This window comes from Saimiri boliviensis, chromosome 13 (assembly GCF_048565385.1).
Source record: "Saimiri boliviensis isolate mSaiBol1 chromosome 13, mSaiBol1.pri, whole genome shotgun sequence".
Classification (NCBI taxonomy): domain Eukaryota; kingdom Metazoa; phylum Chordata; class Mammalia; order Primates; family Cebidae; genus Saimiri; species Saimiri boliviensis.
In genome coordinates this window covers 88915338-88931480 of record NC_133461.1, presented here as the reverse complement: position 1 = coordinate 88931480, position 16143 = coordinate 88915338, and the positions used below count along the sequence as shown (strand labels likewise).

Below are 16143 nucleotides of genomic sequence, written 5' to 3'. Positions count from 1 at the left end.
AGTACATTTTGTCGAACATTGGTGTTTTGCATCATGACTTTAATACATTTTCAGTGTTCTAGGATAGATATGTAGATAATGCATGGCACCTTCCAATGAGTTTGCTTTCTGCTAGAAACAAGGAGATTCTACTCTTTACTACTTCTTGGCAGTATTCTCAATTTTATGCTCATGAAACTTTTCCTCAAGGAACCTGCCTTATTTGACAGTACTAGACAATAGAAGAGAATGGTTCATTAAATTACTATTGTTATCACAACTTCCATTCTACTCTGCAACATACCCCAGACAAAATATATCCATTTGTGAACCGAGAGATGAGAGAAAAAATATTTTGCTTCATTTGACATTGCAAAAACTCTACATTTGTCATCACCGTAATCCTACGTAAAGGGACTTTTGCAAAGCCTTGTTATACAGGATTATAGGGATGACTCCTATATTTCAAATAGGCCCTTTTTCAAGCTCTGTAGTTTATTACCCTCTAGAATAATGATCCATAATGAGAATCAGAATGGGTGAGAGAAGTGTGAGAATGAAGAAAAGTATGGCAGTTCAACCACAGGTGCACTTCCAGGCAGATCAATGTAAGAAAAATATGTATATCAAGTTCCAATAAGACTATCATTACAAGGTTGAGTTCTCTGGAAAGAGAGCTTTGAGATGAAGTTTTCAGTATTAGAAATTTATTAAAGAATGTCCTTGGGATCAAAATCAGTGTAGGAAAATGGCAAGACAGCAGATGGGGCAGAGGGAGACACCCAGCTGTGATGTCAATCAGGCAACGGCCTCAGTTCTCTTTCTCTCTCTGTCTCTCTCTCTCTCTCCCCGCTCCCCATCTTTGGTTTGACCACCATAAAGCTGGCCTTAGAGCTAGACAAAAACTAGAGTATGGGGCCTTGAATGCAAGACAAAGGATTAGCCTGACTTGAGAAAGTGATGTAAGAATAGGCATAAGTGTCAAGGACTGCTGAGGACAATGATGTCCCCATAGGACTTTATACATAGGAGCAGAGGTAAATTCTAAAGACCTCAGGATTTATGTTCAGAATATAGTTATTTGAAGATGTTATCCTCAGTATGACCTCATACAAGTGATATTTTTAACACATCTGCCAATGGTACATAATATGCACAGAAAACAGTAAAGGCTGAGAAACTGTGAGGCATCAGCACTGGATCCAGATGAGGTGACAACAATCAGGACAAAAGGATGTATTAGAATCAATAAAACTCAGTGACCTTTTGGAAATGTGTGGGTAAGAGAGATGAGCAGTCAAAAAAGATCTAAAATTGCAAACCAAACATGGACAAAAATATGTATAACAACACCCATTTTGAGGGAAAAACCTATGTGCCTACTTTCAGACACATTACACCTTCAATGCAACCATCAAGTCAAATGTTTACTAGGCATAGAACAGGACATAGAAGAAAACAGAACTGGAAAGACAGATTTCAATATAGTCATATTAAAGTATACACTTTTTTAAATATTCTTTCAGTTTATATATTTTTTTAAAAATCGACCCATAGAGATGCCATTAATAATAACTTTTTTTTTTGCAGATTTTTGCATTATTAAGTTCTGGGGTACGTATGCAGAACATACAGGTTACATAGGTATGCATGTGCCATGGTGGTTTGCTGCATTCATCACCCCCCGTCATTTAAATTAGGTATTTCTCCTGATGCTATCCCTCCCCTATCTTCCCAACCCCTCTATTTCTCCCCTAGTACCCCAACCCAACAGGCTCCGGTGTGTGATGTTCCACTTCTTACGTCCATGCGTTCTTATTGTTCACCACCCATTTATGTGAGAACATGCAGTGTTTTGTTTTCTGCTCTTGTGTCAGTTTGCTGACAACAAATACTACCTTTTTTTAAAAAAAAGGCTGTGCCCATGTTTTACTTAGTCTTTCAATCCTGAAATTTAAGCTAATTATTTATTTCATATTAGTGTTAGCCACATTCTCACAATTATAGCCTCATAAGTGATAAATCAGAACACATGTAAAATAATATGTGGTTGCATTACAAAGGGGGAATATAAGACTGAGTTTTACCAAGTGATGAAAGATTTTAACATTAATTCAACTGAGTGTATTTTTTGATTGCACTCTAAATTTGCTCTCACCATGCATATTAGTCCATTTTGGGTTGCTGTAACAGAATACCTAAGGATGGGAATTTATAAACAAAAGAAGTTTATTTAGCTCATGGTTCTATAGGCTGAGAAGTTCAAAGAGCATGGTGCCAACCTCTGTTCAGCTTCTGGTGAGGGCCACATACCGTGTGAAAACACCATGGAGATGACCAAAGGGGAAGCAAACACTTGGAAAGAGGAAAAATCATCATAGGATCTGTTTATACCAAACCACTGTGTTAGGAATGATCCATTTGCAAGAGAAGCAACCCATTCTGTTGTGAGCATGAACTCACAACTGTGGGAAAGGCACCAAGGTGTTCATGAGGGAGCCACCCCATGACACAAACCCCTCCCACTAGGCCCCATCTTCAATACCATTGCAATGGCAGCCAAACTTTACCATGAGTTTTGGGGGGGCAAACCTTATTCAAACCATGGTACCATGTCTTTTGCCAAACTAATAAACAATGACTGTAATGAGTTCAGCTGTTGCAATTAATATTTTTGGAAATAATATTTGTATCAAATAATGACTAGAAACACATTAAATATCCTGTATTATCAATGTAAAATAAATATTTTTTTAAAAAGGTAGATATAGTTCTCTATATGTAGCTTATTCACTTGCTTACACCATAAGAATATTTAGAGGTTCTAAACATTCTCACTGGTAACATAATTTTAATTAAAAAGGTAATGTCAGTAATTTGTTGTCTTCTAAGTCAAATCGTTCTTCATTGAAGTAACATATGATGCAGTAATATAAAAAATATGTATTTACAGAGATGTAGAAAGTGCTTTTTGAGGGGGAGGAAACCTAAACATCAACATCCAAAAATGGATTTACTAAGTCTAATGTAACTTACATAGTGCAGAACTAGTATCAATTTGACAGAAGACACCTTTATGGCCTTGTCTGACTAAAGCTAGGTGGTTGAGATAGTGTAGGTACTCCTCTGTCATTTTTCCCATCTCCTTTGCCTCTGTAAAGCAATGTTTTGCAAAAGTTTGACCAGTTAAATAAAAAATGAGAACTACATACAAACTCAAAACATGACCGCTATATCCTTATGCAAGGGAAATGATAGAGATGGATGTGTAGTATCAATGAATGAGAAACTTAAGAGGAAACTGAGACTTCTGTAATCTGTATATCCATACAGAAAAAGATCAAACTTGCCCATTAAATTAAATAGCTCATTCCAGGTAAGCTGTAGCTCTAAGAAAGAAAAACAATACAACTTCCAGATGATAATGCAGGAAAATAACTTCCTTGTCTTGGCATAAGAAGAGGTTTAACAAAAAACAAAAAGCATTAACTTTAAAGGAAAAGATAAATAGCAAGAACTACATTGAAATATTAATGTCTGTTCATCAAAATATGGTACACAAAATACTCTATGCAACACATATAACCAAAAACAGCCTCATAACCAGAAAGTTAACAAAATAAAATATGAATCAACAAGTAGAGTCAACACAGTAGAAAAAAATCAGCAAGAATTATGAAGAAATCGCTAAGTGAAAATGCTTTCAAACTTCATTAGTCATCAGGAAAATCAAACTAACTTTTTAATGAGATGTTACTACATAATAAACCAGCAGAGCCAAAGTGAAAAGAATGGTACACCAAGTGTTGTCAAGGACATGGGACAACAGGAACGGTCATACTACTTGTAGGACAGTAAATGGGTGAAACTATGTTTTAAAAAATTTTATTCACTACTAATTTGAACAGGCACATGGACAAAAATCCGATAATTCTACTCCTAAATATATTAACAGAAATGTCCATATATATCTATTCACACACACACACACGATTCTCATTAAATATATTTCCAAGGCAGGGAAAAAAATAGTGTGTTAGAAGTCAAGATGGTATCTACATTCAGGACTACAGAGGGGGCTTCAGATTTGGGAGAAGTCACAAGAGGTGCTTCTGAAATGATGTCAGCATTTTATTTTGACTGGGGCATTTTTTTTTTTTTAACAGGTTTTCAGTTTAAGATAATTTGTCGCTGGGCGTGGTGGCTCAAGCCTGTAATCCCAGCACTTTGGGAGGCCGAGGCGGGTGGATCACGAGGTCGAGAGATCGAGACCATCCTGGTCAACATGGTGAAACCCCATCTCTACTAAAAATACAAAAAATTAGCTGGGCATGGTGGCACGTGCCTGTAATCCTAGCTACTCAGGAGGCTGAGACAGGAGAATTGCCTGAACCCGGGAGGCAGAGGTTGCGGTGAGCCGAGACTGCGCCACTAGACTCCAGCCTGGGTAACAAGAGTGAAACTCCGTCTCAAAAAAAAAAAAAAAAAAAAAAAAAAAAAAAAAAAGAGATAATTTGTCAAGCTTTACACTGAGATCTGTGTTCATTTTTCAGTTTTTCACAATAAAAATTAAATCCTGAGGGAAAAGTATTTCCAAACCTGTAAGTTTGTTTACATTTTAACCACTTCGCATTTTAAATAAATATGAGTTTTCCAGTTTCCCAATGAAGAGGATTTGTTGCTACCTGAGCAGGCAGATATTTCAGGTTTACAAAATATAGAACTCTGTGAGTACTTTATGTTGAATACAGAAACCCATGCCACTGCACAAACAGAGCTCTACCAACTGAATTTCATTGGTTGAAAATGAAGGGTAAGTGTTACTTAGCAATAAAACAGTTGAAAATAATTCCATGCTGCATGGAAGTAATCTATGACCTGATCTATATCGTGTCTTCTTTATTGAAATGTGTTTAATACGAATTAAGGGTTGAATTAATATGAATTGAGTTTGACTTAAGAGAGTGAAATCTCAATGCTGCATTGTTTTAGCAATTTATACTTTGAAAACTGTTGTGTGTACTTTTTATTATATGATGGAAATTCTCTTCTGAAAAAAAAGTCAGGTCTTAGGTGGAGTAAATTTCCCTTGAGAAATACAAATGAATATTTTGAGAGGCCAAATTCCATTTATGTCAGAGTATAATGCTAATAAGCATCGTACAGGCAGCCTGAAAGTTTCTACTTAGCAGATGAATCCAAGTCCCCAAAACAGCCATACACCTCTGATGCTACTCCTGAACTGAACGCTGCTAGGACTCCAGAAAAGCAATTGGATGCATTGGGACCCAGACTTGTCTCTAAAGTAAGACCAAAGACTGAATTCTGCTCTGAGCAAAGAAATCAATGTGAAAACAGTATTTTTTTTTATATATATCCCATGGGTAATGATAAAGTGTTGAGTGAAAGGAATGATGAAAACCTTTCTAGGTTATTAAACTACTTATATTGCCCTTGAAACATGGAGACCAAAGTCAGTTATTTCTGTTGAAAATAAAGTAAAAGCCTGGGCTTTGAATTCTGGGCTTAACAGAGCACTGAGAAATAACAAGGCAAGTGAAGAGCCAGCCAGTCATTCAGCATGTGCTGAGAGGGTTATTGGAAGAAATCAAACCCTGTCCATAGGAAGCATTCAAACAAAGATTTACTATCTGGAATGGCCCAGCATTGCAAAGAAGCAGAATTCATTGTACTTTGCAGAACAGGCTCTAGTAGCAAATCAATGAGTAAATTCCATGACCTTTCTTTTTTGCCCATAAAAGGTACTCTGCTCTTGTTCAAAACAGCATAAAACAGAGGGAAATCAATTTCAATTGGAGAAAACCCTGAAGTGGAGTAAGAGAACCCTTGCTGTGGTTCCTAATTCCATTCTGAGTTATCACCATGTTGCCTGTTAGACGTAGGAATGGGGGAAAAAAAAAAAAAAGGATGAATGTAGAAAAGCAGCATCTCTGGGGACCTCTCCCAAATAATCTGGGAAAGGCAACTCCTCAGTTATCTCAGCCTATGAGGGCTTTATCGGGTTTCACTTTCCTTTAGGGATGCAAATATAAGACAGTTCTGCAAATTATCAGGTACTTGTTTGGATTCAACAAATTTCATGCGATTGTTTTTCCCCTGAATTACCACCCCACCCATGATTGCCTTAAATCCCTACTATGGAAACACAAGCCTAGGCTATGTACATGAACTCTTAAACACCAACTATAGTTCTTACGATATATGAAGCTTTATTTAGTACACTGCAATAGACACTTCCTAAATGATATGCCATTGCTATTCAAGATTTTTTAAACCTACCCTTTTAACCATGCAAATTAGACGTATTATTGTCAATTTATGTAATTGGTATTAGTTTAGGCTTAGCCACAGTTATTTTCTGGGCTATTTTTCTTTCTTCTCAGAACTTTTTTCAAGGATTTTCTTTTTCCTTGACCACATTCATTAAAAATGCCTTTAGTAGAGTCTGTTTAATAATGAACTTTCTCAGTTTTTATTTGTCTAAATCAGTTTTTATTTCATTCCCATTCTTGGAATATTTTCCCAAATCTGCCACTCTAAATCGATACTTATTTTCTCTCTTTTAAATCTATTCTATAGTCATCTAGCTTCCTTTGCTGCCATAAACACATCAATCTACCTGCTTTGTTTAATTATGTATAATCTATTTTTCACTCTGACAGTTTTTAAGATTTTTTTCTTTTGTTCAGTGTCTGTTATATGCAAATTGAGTGTATATTTATACTATTTAGCATTCATTTTGCTTCCCATATCTGAGAATTATATTTTATGAGTTCTGGGTATTTATCAGTTTTTATGTGCTTGTATTTTAACACGTTATATTTTTCATTGTGTTTTCCTCTTTTTTTTTTTTTTTGAGACGGAGTTTCGCTCTTGTCGCCCAGGCTGGAGTGCAATGGCGTGATCTCAGCTCACTGCAACCTCCGCCTCCTGGGCTCAGGCAATTCTCCTGCCTCAGCCTCTTAAGTAGCTGGGATTACAGGCACGCGCCACCATGCCCAGCTAGTTTTTTGTATTTTTAGTAGAGACGGGGTTTCACCATGTTGACCGGGATGGTCTCGATCTCTCGACCTCGTGATCCACCCGCCTTGGCCTCCCAAAGTGCTGGGATTACAGGCTTGAGCCACCACGCCCGGCCTCCTCTCATTTTCTCACATAATTCCAATTATACCCTTATTAGACTGTCTCTACCCTTTATTTCTACTTATACTAGTAGAAAACAAATAATTGGCACATTCAAGTTAGACAAATTCAAAGAGAGGTTTCGTAAATAATATTTACTAAAAGCTGGACAAATGAAAGGGAACCAGGAGGCATACAGCAACCAAGTCTAGCAAGAGTGAATCTGTTACCATTTCTAGACCCTGAAGAACGGGGGGATGGAGTGATTACCAGTCCACTCAGAAGGACAGAGAGTTATGTACTGCAGACCACCTTGAAGTAAACAGTGAGCGTCTATGGAAACACAAAGTTACACGAACGCAATTTGCAGAGAGGTAGGAAGAGGATTACCTAACCTTACTTTGTTCTTTTTCCTCCCTCCAATCCTCTACCAGGGCTCTCATTAATGGTTCCCAACTAGAACCTGGGATAAAGTTCAAACAAGTCAGCAGCCTGGGATGACAATGCCGGTGGAGTAGCCACAGGTCCTGCTTGTTAGCATCAACCACACAAGTGCTGCAAGTGTTTTATTTTCACTCAAATGGCTGCGGCTGTGGCTTTCCTAATTGTTCTACTCTCTGTGATGGTGGCTTCCAAAATGTGATCAGGAAATTATCTGGATCAACATAACCTGTGGACCCTCATAAAAATGCAAATTAAGCCATAGGTTCATTTGGATCATTTTTTAAAAATTGTTTAAGAATTGGGTCTAGAAATCTTCAAATTGATTGGGTCTAGAAATATTCGAATTAATTAGGTCTATGATCAAGATTCACCAATTTATAAGATACAAATTTCATACTAAAATCTTCATTCTCTTTCCTAGTAAGTTCCTTGGAAAGGTGAAAGTAATCACAGCTTTCTCCTATATGAACTAGAAACTTTTAAGAACGCTGTGATTTTACTGTTTAAAATGATTATCTCAGTAAGAGCAACTCTAAATTTATTTTTTAATAAAACATGTGGGTATTAGCTACACTCTAAAACTTAAAAGCTACAAAAATATCAATTATTTTATGATACTCCATTTGTTCATTTTTTAAAACAAAAATCAGTATAAGATAGAAGAGTGGGAAACATTCCAGTGCTGTGTTAGTCCATTTTCACAGTGCTATAAAGAAATGCCTGAGACTGAGTAAATTTATAAGGGAAAAAAGCTTAACTGACTCACAGTTCCACATGGCTAGGGAGGCCTCAGGAAACTTACAGTCACAGTGGAAGACGAAAGGGAAGCAGACGCATTCTTCACAAAGTAGCAGGTTAGCGGGAAAAGAAAAAGCAGGGGCGGAACTTCCCTTTATAAAGCTATCAGATCTCGTGAGACTTACTAACAATCATGAGAACAGCACGGGAAGACCACCCCCGTGATCCAATCCTCACCTCCCACCAAGCCCCTCCCTCCACACCACAAATCAGATTACAATTTATTATGAGATTCAGGTGGGGACACAGAGTCAAACCATTTCAAGCTGGTAGTGAAGAATAATTGATAAAAAGTGAGAATGCATGGGAAAATACATCAAGGAAAGGATCAGATGTGTGCAGCAGAGGCAATGATGCTTATGTACAATCTGAAGGATAATGAAGGACCCCAGTTGGAGAAAATAGTCTGTTAGATTACATCAAAGTATAGAAGTCAGGACTAGAAATTTAATCAAGGCTAGATTGTGGAGGGACTTCTAGACTCACCAGACCACATTGGAATTTCAGGGTATAGAAGATAATGTGGATCACCTGAACCACACCTAATCTCAACCCCATTCTCACTTGTCTTTTTCCACCAAAGTCTATATAAAAGCTAAATACTGACTACCCCAGCATCACAGTTAGATATGTTCAGGTGAATCCGTTCTTGAAAATGAGACACAAGTGGGAATCTCTGGGAAGTTTCAAGAAAAGCTTTTGCTTGCCTATGAAATAAGCAAATGGAAGCGTTACGGCCTCCTTTTGCTACTTTTTCTTGTCCTGAGCTTTACACAATGTCTTTATCTGTCATGACCCATCTTGTGGCCATAAGACTTTAAAAATCAGCAGGAGAATAGAGCCAGCATGCTAAGTTGGCAGGGACATTGCAGATCAGCTGAACCTGTGCCAGCGGCTGATCTCTAACCTTGATGTCATTTGAGAAAAATACATACTTGTTTAAACTGCTGTTGGTTGAGGTTTTTGCTTTTTGTAGCCATTTTATTAATTATACCTAATGAATCTAGAAAATATGTGTGTTTTTTTTTTTCCTTGAGACAGGGTCTCGCTTTGTCATTTAGGCTAGAGTGCAGTGGCACGATCATGGCTCACTGCAGCATCAGCCTCCCAGGACTCAAGTGATTCTCCCACTTGAGCCTCCCAATTAGCTGGGACCACAAATAATGTACCATCATGCCTGGCTATTTTTTTTTTTCTTTGTAGCTACAGGAGCTCCACTATGTTGTCTAGGCTGGTCTCGAACTTCCAGGCTCAAGCATTCCTCTCTCCTTGGCTTCCCAAAGTGCTAGAATTACAGGTGTGAGCCACCCCACCCAGCCTAGATGATATGCCTTTTTGTTTGTTTTTGGAGAGGGAGTCTCACTCTGTCACCAGGCTGGAGTGCAGCACAATCTTGGCTCACTGCAACCTCCACCACCCAGGTTCAAGTGATTCTCCTGCCTCAGCCTCCTGAGTAGCTGGGATTACAGGCATGCACCACCATGCTTTTTTTTTTTTTTTTTTTTTTTTTCTGTATTTTTAGTAGAGACGGGGTTTCTCCATGTTGGTCAGGCTTGTCTCAAACTCCCGACCTCAGGTGATCCTACCTCCTCGGCCTCCCAAGGTGCTGGGATTACAGACCTGAGCCACGACACTGGGCCAATGTTGTGACTTCCAATCCACAATATTAGTATGAAAGAAATATCATTTTCGCTTTATTTTTTCAAATAAGTATAAATGTGTCAATGCTTCAGACGTCTAGCTGGTAGAGAATTCTGCTTCAATCGTGTTTGGGGGATGTCCTACTTCCACCTTCAGGATAATGCAACACTTTTGTGTTTTACATAGTGACAAATATTAGAAGAAAGTACCTCATATACCCTTTGCTTAGCAGTTGCCGGTGATAAACCTCTGTCCATGCTTCATTTTCAAACTTGGCCTTAAAATCTTTTGACATGGCTCCCACAGGTCTTACCGTTCAGTCTTCTTTGACATTCTTCAACACACCATACCATATGTGGTCATGAACAGCTCTGCATGGGATCAGGTAGCTGAACTTAGATATCTTCAAAATCCATTGGTGTCTTGTCTGTCATTTAGGCATGAGATAAGACCTCTAAATATTTCTAGGTCTAGCTATTTCAGGTCCCCAACCAAATAACTCCTGCCTCTAAACCATTCCTTCTGAAACAATTCTGTCTAAAATCCCTTCAGGATGCATAAGTTTGAAAACTTGGATATTAGTACAGCTTTTCCAGAAATTTCACATTTGTGCTCTATAACGTAAAATCCCTTAAGGCAGGGGCAAAAGAAACTTTGGTTACCTTCTTGGGGTGAGGGAATTGGTGATAGAGAAGAAAATTACATACAGCAAAGAGAAAAAGCCACATCGTACCATTTAAAAACGTTATTGTATTCCACCCAGGTGGTAGTGACACATCAAAGATTTTTAAGCATATTAGTAGCATTTTTAAAGCAAATCAGTAGCATTTTTTAAAAATGCTTAATCAGTGGATAGTAGTGATATGAATTAGGAAGGTAGGAATGATATGAATTAGATGACTCTTTTGTTTAGAGCCAAAAATAAGGTATCATTTAAAAGTGAATAATCTTAAATAATTTTGTAAATACGTGTTTCTTTCAGAGCAAATAAAAAAAGGTTAATTGCATGCAAAAGACATACCAGAACATTATCACAGATAAGTGTTCTGATATACCATAGTTAAAAAGTGGAAACTACTCAAATGTTAATGTACAGGTGAATGGATGAACAAAATGTAATATATTGTTGTAATATACTTAGTAACAGTATGTCACAATATACTGTTACTAAGCAATAAAAAGAAAAATAAACTATTGATACATGCAGTAACATGCGTGGATTTTTAAAAGAAATGTGTTGAGGCAGGGCACAATGGTTCACGCCTGTAATCCCAACACTTTGGGAGGCCAAGGTGGGTGGACTGTCTGAGGTCAGGAGTTCGAGACAAGCCTGGCCAACATGGTGAAATCTCTCTCTACTAAAAATACCAAAAAAATTTAAATGAGCCTGGCATGGTGGCACTTGCCTGTAATCCCAGCTACTCGGGAGGCTGAGACAGGAGAATCGCTTGAACCCGGAAGGCAGAAGTTGCAGTGATCCAAGATCACGCCATGGCACTCCAGCCTGGGCAACAAGAGTGAAACTCTGTCTCAAAAAATAAATTAAAATAATAAGTGTGTTGAATGAAAGAAGGCAGATAAAGCATGCATACTGTATGATCCCATGTACACACATGCATCACTTAACAACAGGGACATATTCTGAGAAATGCGTCCGTATATGATTTAATCAGTGTACAAACATGAGAGAGTGTACTCACACACAGTTAGATGATTTAGCTTACTACACATCTAGGCTATATGGGACAGCCTGCTGTTTCTAGGATACAGACCTGTACAGCACATCACTGTACTGAATACAATAGACAATTGTAACACAATGGTAAGTACTTGTGTATCTAAACATATCTAAGCATAGAAAAGGCACAGTAAAAGTATAGTATAAAAGGTAAAAATTGGTTTACCTGTATAGGACACTTACCATCAATGGAGCTTGCAGGACTAGCAGTTATTCTGGGTGGGTCAGTGAGTAGTGAGTGAATGGTAAGGCCTTGGACATTACTGTACACTACAATAAACTGTAAACACTGGACATGGGTTCACTAAATGTGTTAAAAATATGTTTCTTTCTTCAGTTATAAATTAACCTTCACTTACTGTAACTTTTTTACTTTATTACTTTAACGTGTTAAAATCTTTTTGACACTAGCAATAATGCTTAGCTTAAAATATAACCACATTGTACAACTGTACAAAATGTTTTCTTTCCTTATACCCTTACTCTAAGCTTTTTTTCTTAAAAAAAAAATGTGTGTGTTTACTTTTTAATTTTTTTTTGTTGAAAACCAAGGCAAAAACACACCCATTAGCCTAGGCCTACAGAGGGTAAGTAATCATCAACAGCACTGTCTTCCACCTCCACATTCTGGCCCAGTGGAAGGCCTTTGGAGTCAATAATGTGCATGAAACTGTCATCTCCTGGGATAAAAATGCCTTCTCCCAAAATACCTCCTGAACGACCTGCCTGAAACGATTTCACAGTTAACTTCTTTTTTAATAATTAGGAGGATGTTGTAAAACAACAATAAAAAGGATAGTAAATACACAAACAACATAGTCATTTATTATCATGATCAAGTATTATTACTGTGCATAATTATATGTGCTATATTTTTATAAGACTAGCAGCACAGCAGGTTTTTCTACACCAGTGTCACCACAAACACATGTCAGGCTGGCCATAAATCACTAGGCAATAGGACTTTTTCAGCTCCGTTGTAATCTTATCGGACCACCATCCTATACGCAGTTCATCATGGACTAAAACATCATTATAAAGCGCGTGACTGTAAATATAAAATTCTAGACAATGCAGGCTGAGCGATAAACAGCATACCAACTGGTTGTGTGAGGCAATGGGAACATGTGAGAAGGATAAAATGAGGGCACAGGGAAATCTTTGGGATGACAGATGTGTTCACCATTTTGATTATAGGGATGATTTCTTAAGTGGACGCTCATGTCAAAATGTATCGAATTGTATGCCTTCAAAGTGTAAGATATGTCTGTATGTCAACTACCTCATGACAGCTGTTAAAAGGGGTATTTTGTTTGTTCATTTTTCTTATAATCAGCACATAAGCTTTATAAACCTTAACCATTTAAAACTTAAAACAATAAAAATAACAAATTTTGGGAAGTGGAGATGGGAGGAAGTCAGGAGGTCATCTGTATTAATTTATTTTATCTTTCTTACTAGGAAGTAAATTGATTGTGTACAGAATTAAAACAATAGTATTTAAAAAGAGAGAGAGAGCCCCACAGTGACCAACTTCTTCTTTTTTTTTTTTTTTTTTTTTTTTTTTTTTTATTGCACTCAGCATTATTTCACAGGGCCACTCTTGTATCACCTTAATTTGCCAATACATTTCCACTTACAGCCAACCTATAAGTTTTACATAAGCATTTAATATGAAGATTTTCCTTCCTTTGCTTTTAGGATTTTGTTCTCTAATCCATAGACTAAAGTTGACCCAATTTCTGCTTTATTTTCTCATGACCTCTTTTATGTCCCTTCCTTCCAAGTTAATTTGATTTCTTAATGTATCAGCAAAAAGGGAAAGGGGAGTTTTAGAAAACTTTGAAAACACACTTCATTGTTGTTAATAATTATGCACAAAGGAAATACTTCAATTCTGATCACTCTGCTGGAAGTTAGGCTGTAAAAATGAATAAACCAGTCCCTACCATGGACATTATCATTTAGTTATACTGTTACATCTAAAACTGGTGTGTATTTTTCTACTACTTTTAGATACACTGCCCTGTTCCGTACATAGGTGTTGAAAATAATATACACGCTGTTGGAAGGATTGTAACAATTATTCAGAAAAAAAACACAAATAAAAAATTTTAAAAATTGGTTAAAATACTTCTTAGGTGAAAAATATCTGGGGTCCAAAATTCACATTTTGAAAAGGATCACTTTCATATCCTAGACAATGCAGGCTGAGCGACAGTGACAAAAAGTATACCAACTGGTTGTGTGGGCAATGGGAAAGTGTGAGGATAAAATAAGGGCACAGGGGAACCTTCGGGGTGACAAATGTGTTCACCATCTTGATTATGATGACTCTTAAGTGTACGCTGATGTCAAAATTCATCAAATTGTATACCTTCTTGATACTTAGAACTTCTTTTTTGTTCTTATAATTCTCTCCTAAGTTATCAAAAATTAAAGTGTTAAAAAGTGTTATTACTAATATTATCTAAAGCATTCTGCTGTCTCTTGAGGCTGTGAGGATGAATATTATATGTTCCAGGCTTCACCAGCTCTCAAACAAGTGAGTGAGGCAAATATAACCACACAAAAAGATAGGTAACAAGTTGAGCTCAGTGGCTCATGCCTGTAGTCCCAACACTTTGGAAGGATCACTTGAGGCCAGGAGTTTGAGACCAGCCTGGCCAACCCAGTCTTTACTAAAAATACCAAAAATTTAGCCAGTTGTGGTGGCATACCTGTTGTCCCAGATACTCAGGAGGCTGAGGTGGGAGGATCACTTGAACCTGGGAGGTGGAGGTTGCAGTGAGCTGAGCTCTCCTCACTGCACTCCAGCCTGGGGGACAGAGTGAGACTCTGTCTAAAAGAAAACATTTTTAAAAAGATAGATAGCATTGTCTTCCTAATACAGATAAGAAACTGAGACACAGAGAAGTCAAGTAACTTTTCCAGAGCTCACACAGCTGGTGATAAAGCCTTTAACTATGAGCTACTTACTATAATTTTTAAAAAGAGACTTCGTAGTATAAAATGTACACATGTAATGTAATTATTAGGAACCAAAGGCCAGAATATTTGAAATCAGCTTTGTTCTAGAAAACTTAGGGTTTATTGATATAGTAGCTATACTAGAACCAAATTTTTCTAAGTACTATAAAAAATAGACAAAATATTATAGGGGCATGAAGAAAGCATTTAATAATACTTTGAAAATACATTTATTAACAATTTTAAACATAGGTAAATGTAAAGGTAAAACAAATGACTCTAAAATCACACTACACAAATAATCTCAACTTACATTCAAAAATAAGATAAAACAAAGTAAAAGTAATATATGTTCATAATTAGAAATTCAAACAATTTGGATAGAAATAACTTAAAAAATAATAGACCCTTACCTTCACTAACTTTGTTCCAAAGTAAACACTGTTAAGAGCTAAAATGTCAACATGTACAATATCTTCTATGAAAAGTATGTAAATATATGCATCTACATACATATTATATTGGAATGAAAACGATAATACACGTCGTTCTGCACCCTGATTCTTAGATGTTTTTAAATAAATCTTGGAACTATTTTTATTTCAGGACTATTTCATTGCTTTAAATACTATATAGTATTTTGTGTTACGGATATATCATAATATATGAAAGAAATGAGTCATTATTTCAAACAAAGTTTATGGTGATTAAGACTTAAATCATGTTTGATTGTCTAGGTAAAATTTTTGCGATCCTGCTTGGTCTTCAATGTCACCTTACCGATTGTCCAGCAGATGGCGACATAACAACACACCAGGAAATGCAAACTAGAAAACAGGATGCCAACATGTATAAAGCCAGTAACAGCAGCTGTCTCTTCCACAGAGAAAAAAAAAAAAAAAAAAAATTCAGAAATGACATTCTTTAATAGTTTAAAGATGATTCCAGGCAACATAAGTTTATATGTGCTTCAGTAGTTGAAATGCTACTTAAAAGTCTTGCAGAAAATCAGGAACCCTAGGAAATTGGTCAGAGGAAGGACCTGCCACTTTTAGTGAAAGCAGCAGCATTTTTCATGGCTCCCTTCTAGTGACAAGTCACTTCCATGTGCAATATCCCAATGGATCCTCAAAATGAAGCTAGGAGGTCAGAAAGTCTAAGTTATCCTCAGTTACAGATAAGAAAACTGAAGTATTCATGCATTGCAAAGGTTTAATGTAGAAAGAGAACAGGTCTTCTCACTCCACTCAATATTGAGTTCACAATCCACCAAGTCATTTTCTGGGTGGACTATTGCTTTTGTTGTTGGCTTTTCTTACACGCTCATGCATGCAAACTATAACATTTTTAAGTTAAGAAGAGGTAATACATTAGTATTCAATTAATTCAACCCATATGAAATCTCACCCACTTGAGAAAAGAGGAAAGGA

General features: G+C 36.9%; 1 long non-coding RNA gene across 1 annotated transcript in view; it reads right to left on the bottom strand.

Annotated features, from left to right (window-relative positions):
• The window catches only part of LOC141580954 (uncharacterized), a 386340-nt gene extending 377920 nt beyond the window's left edge, over positions 1–8420 (bottom strand). The window contains exon 1 of the long non-coding RNA XR_012513382.1: positions 8369–8420. This is a non-coding gene — a long non-coding RNA (uncharacterized LOC141580954). The remainder of the gene's footprint in view (positions 1–8368) is intronic.
• Positions 8421–16143: the final 7723 nt, after the last annotated feature.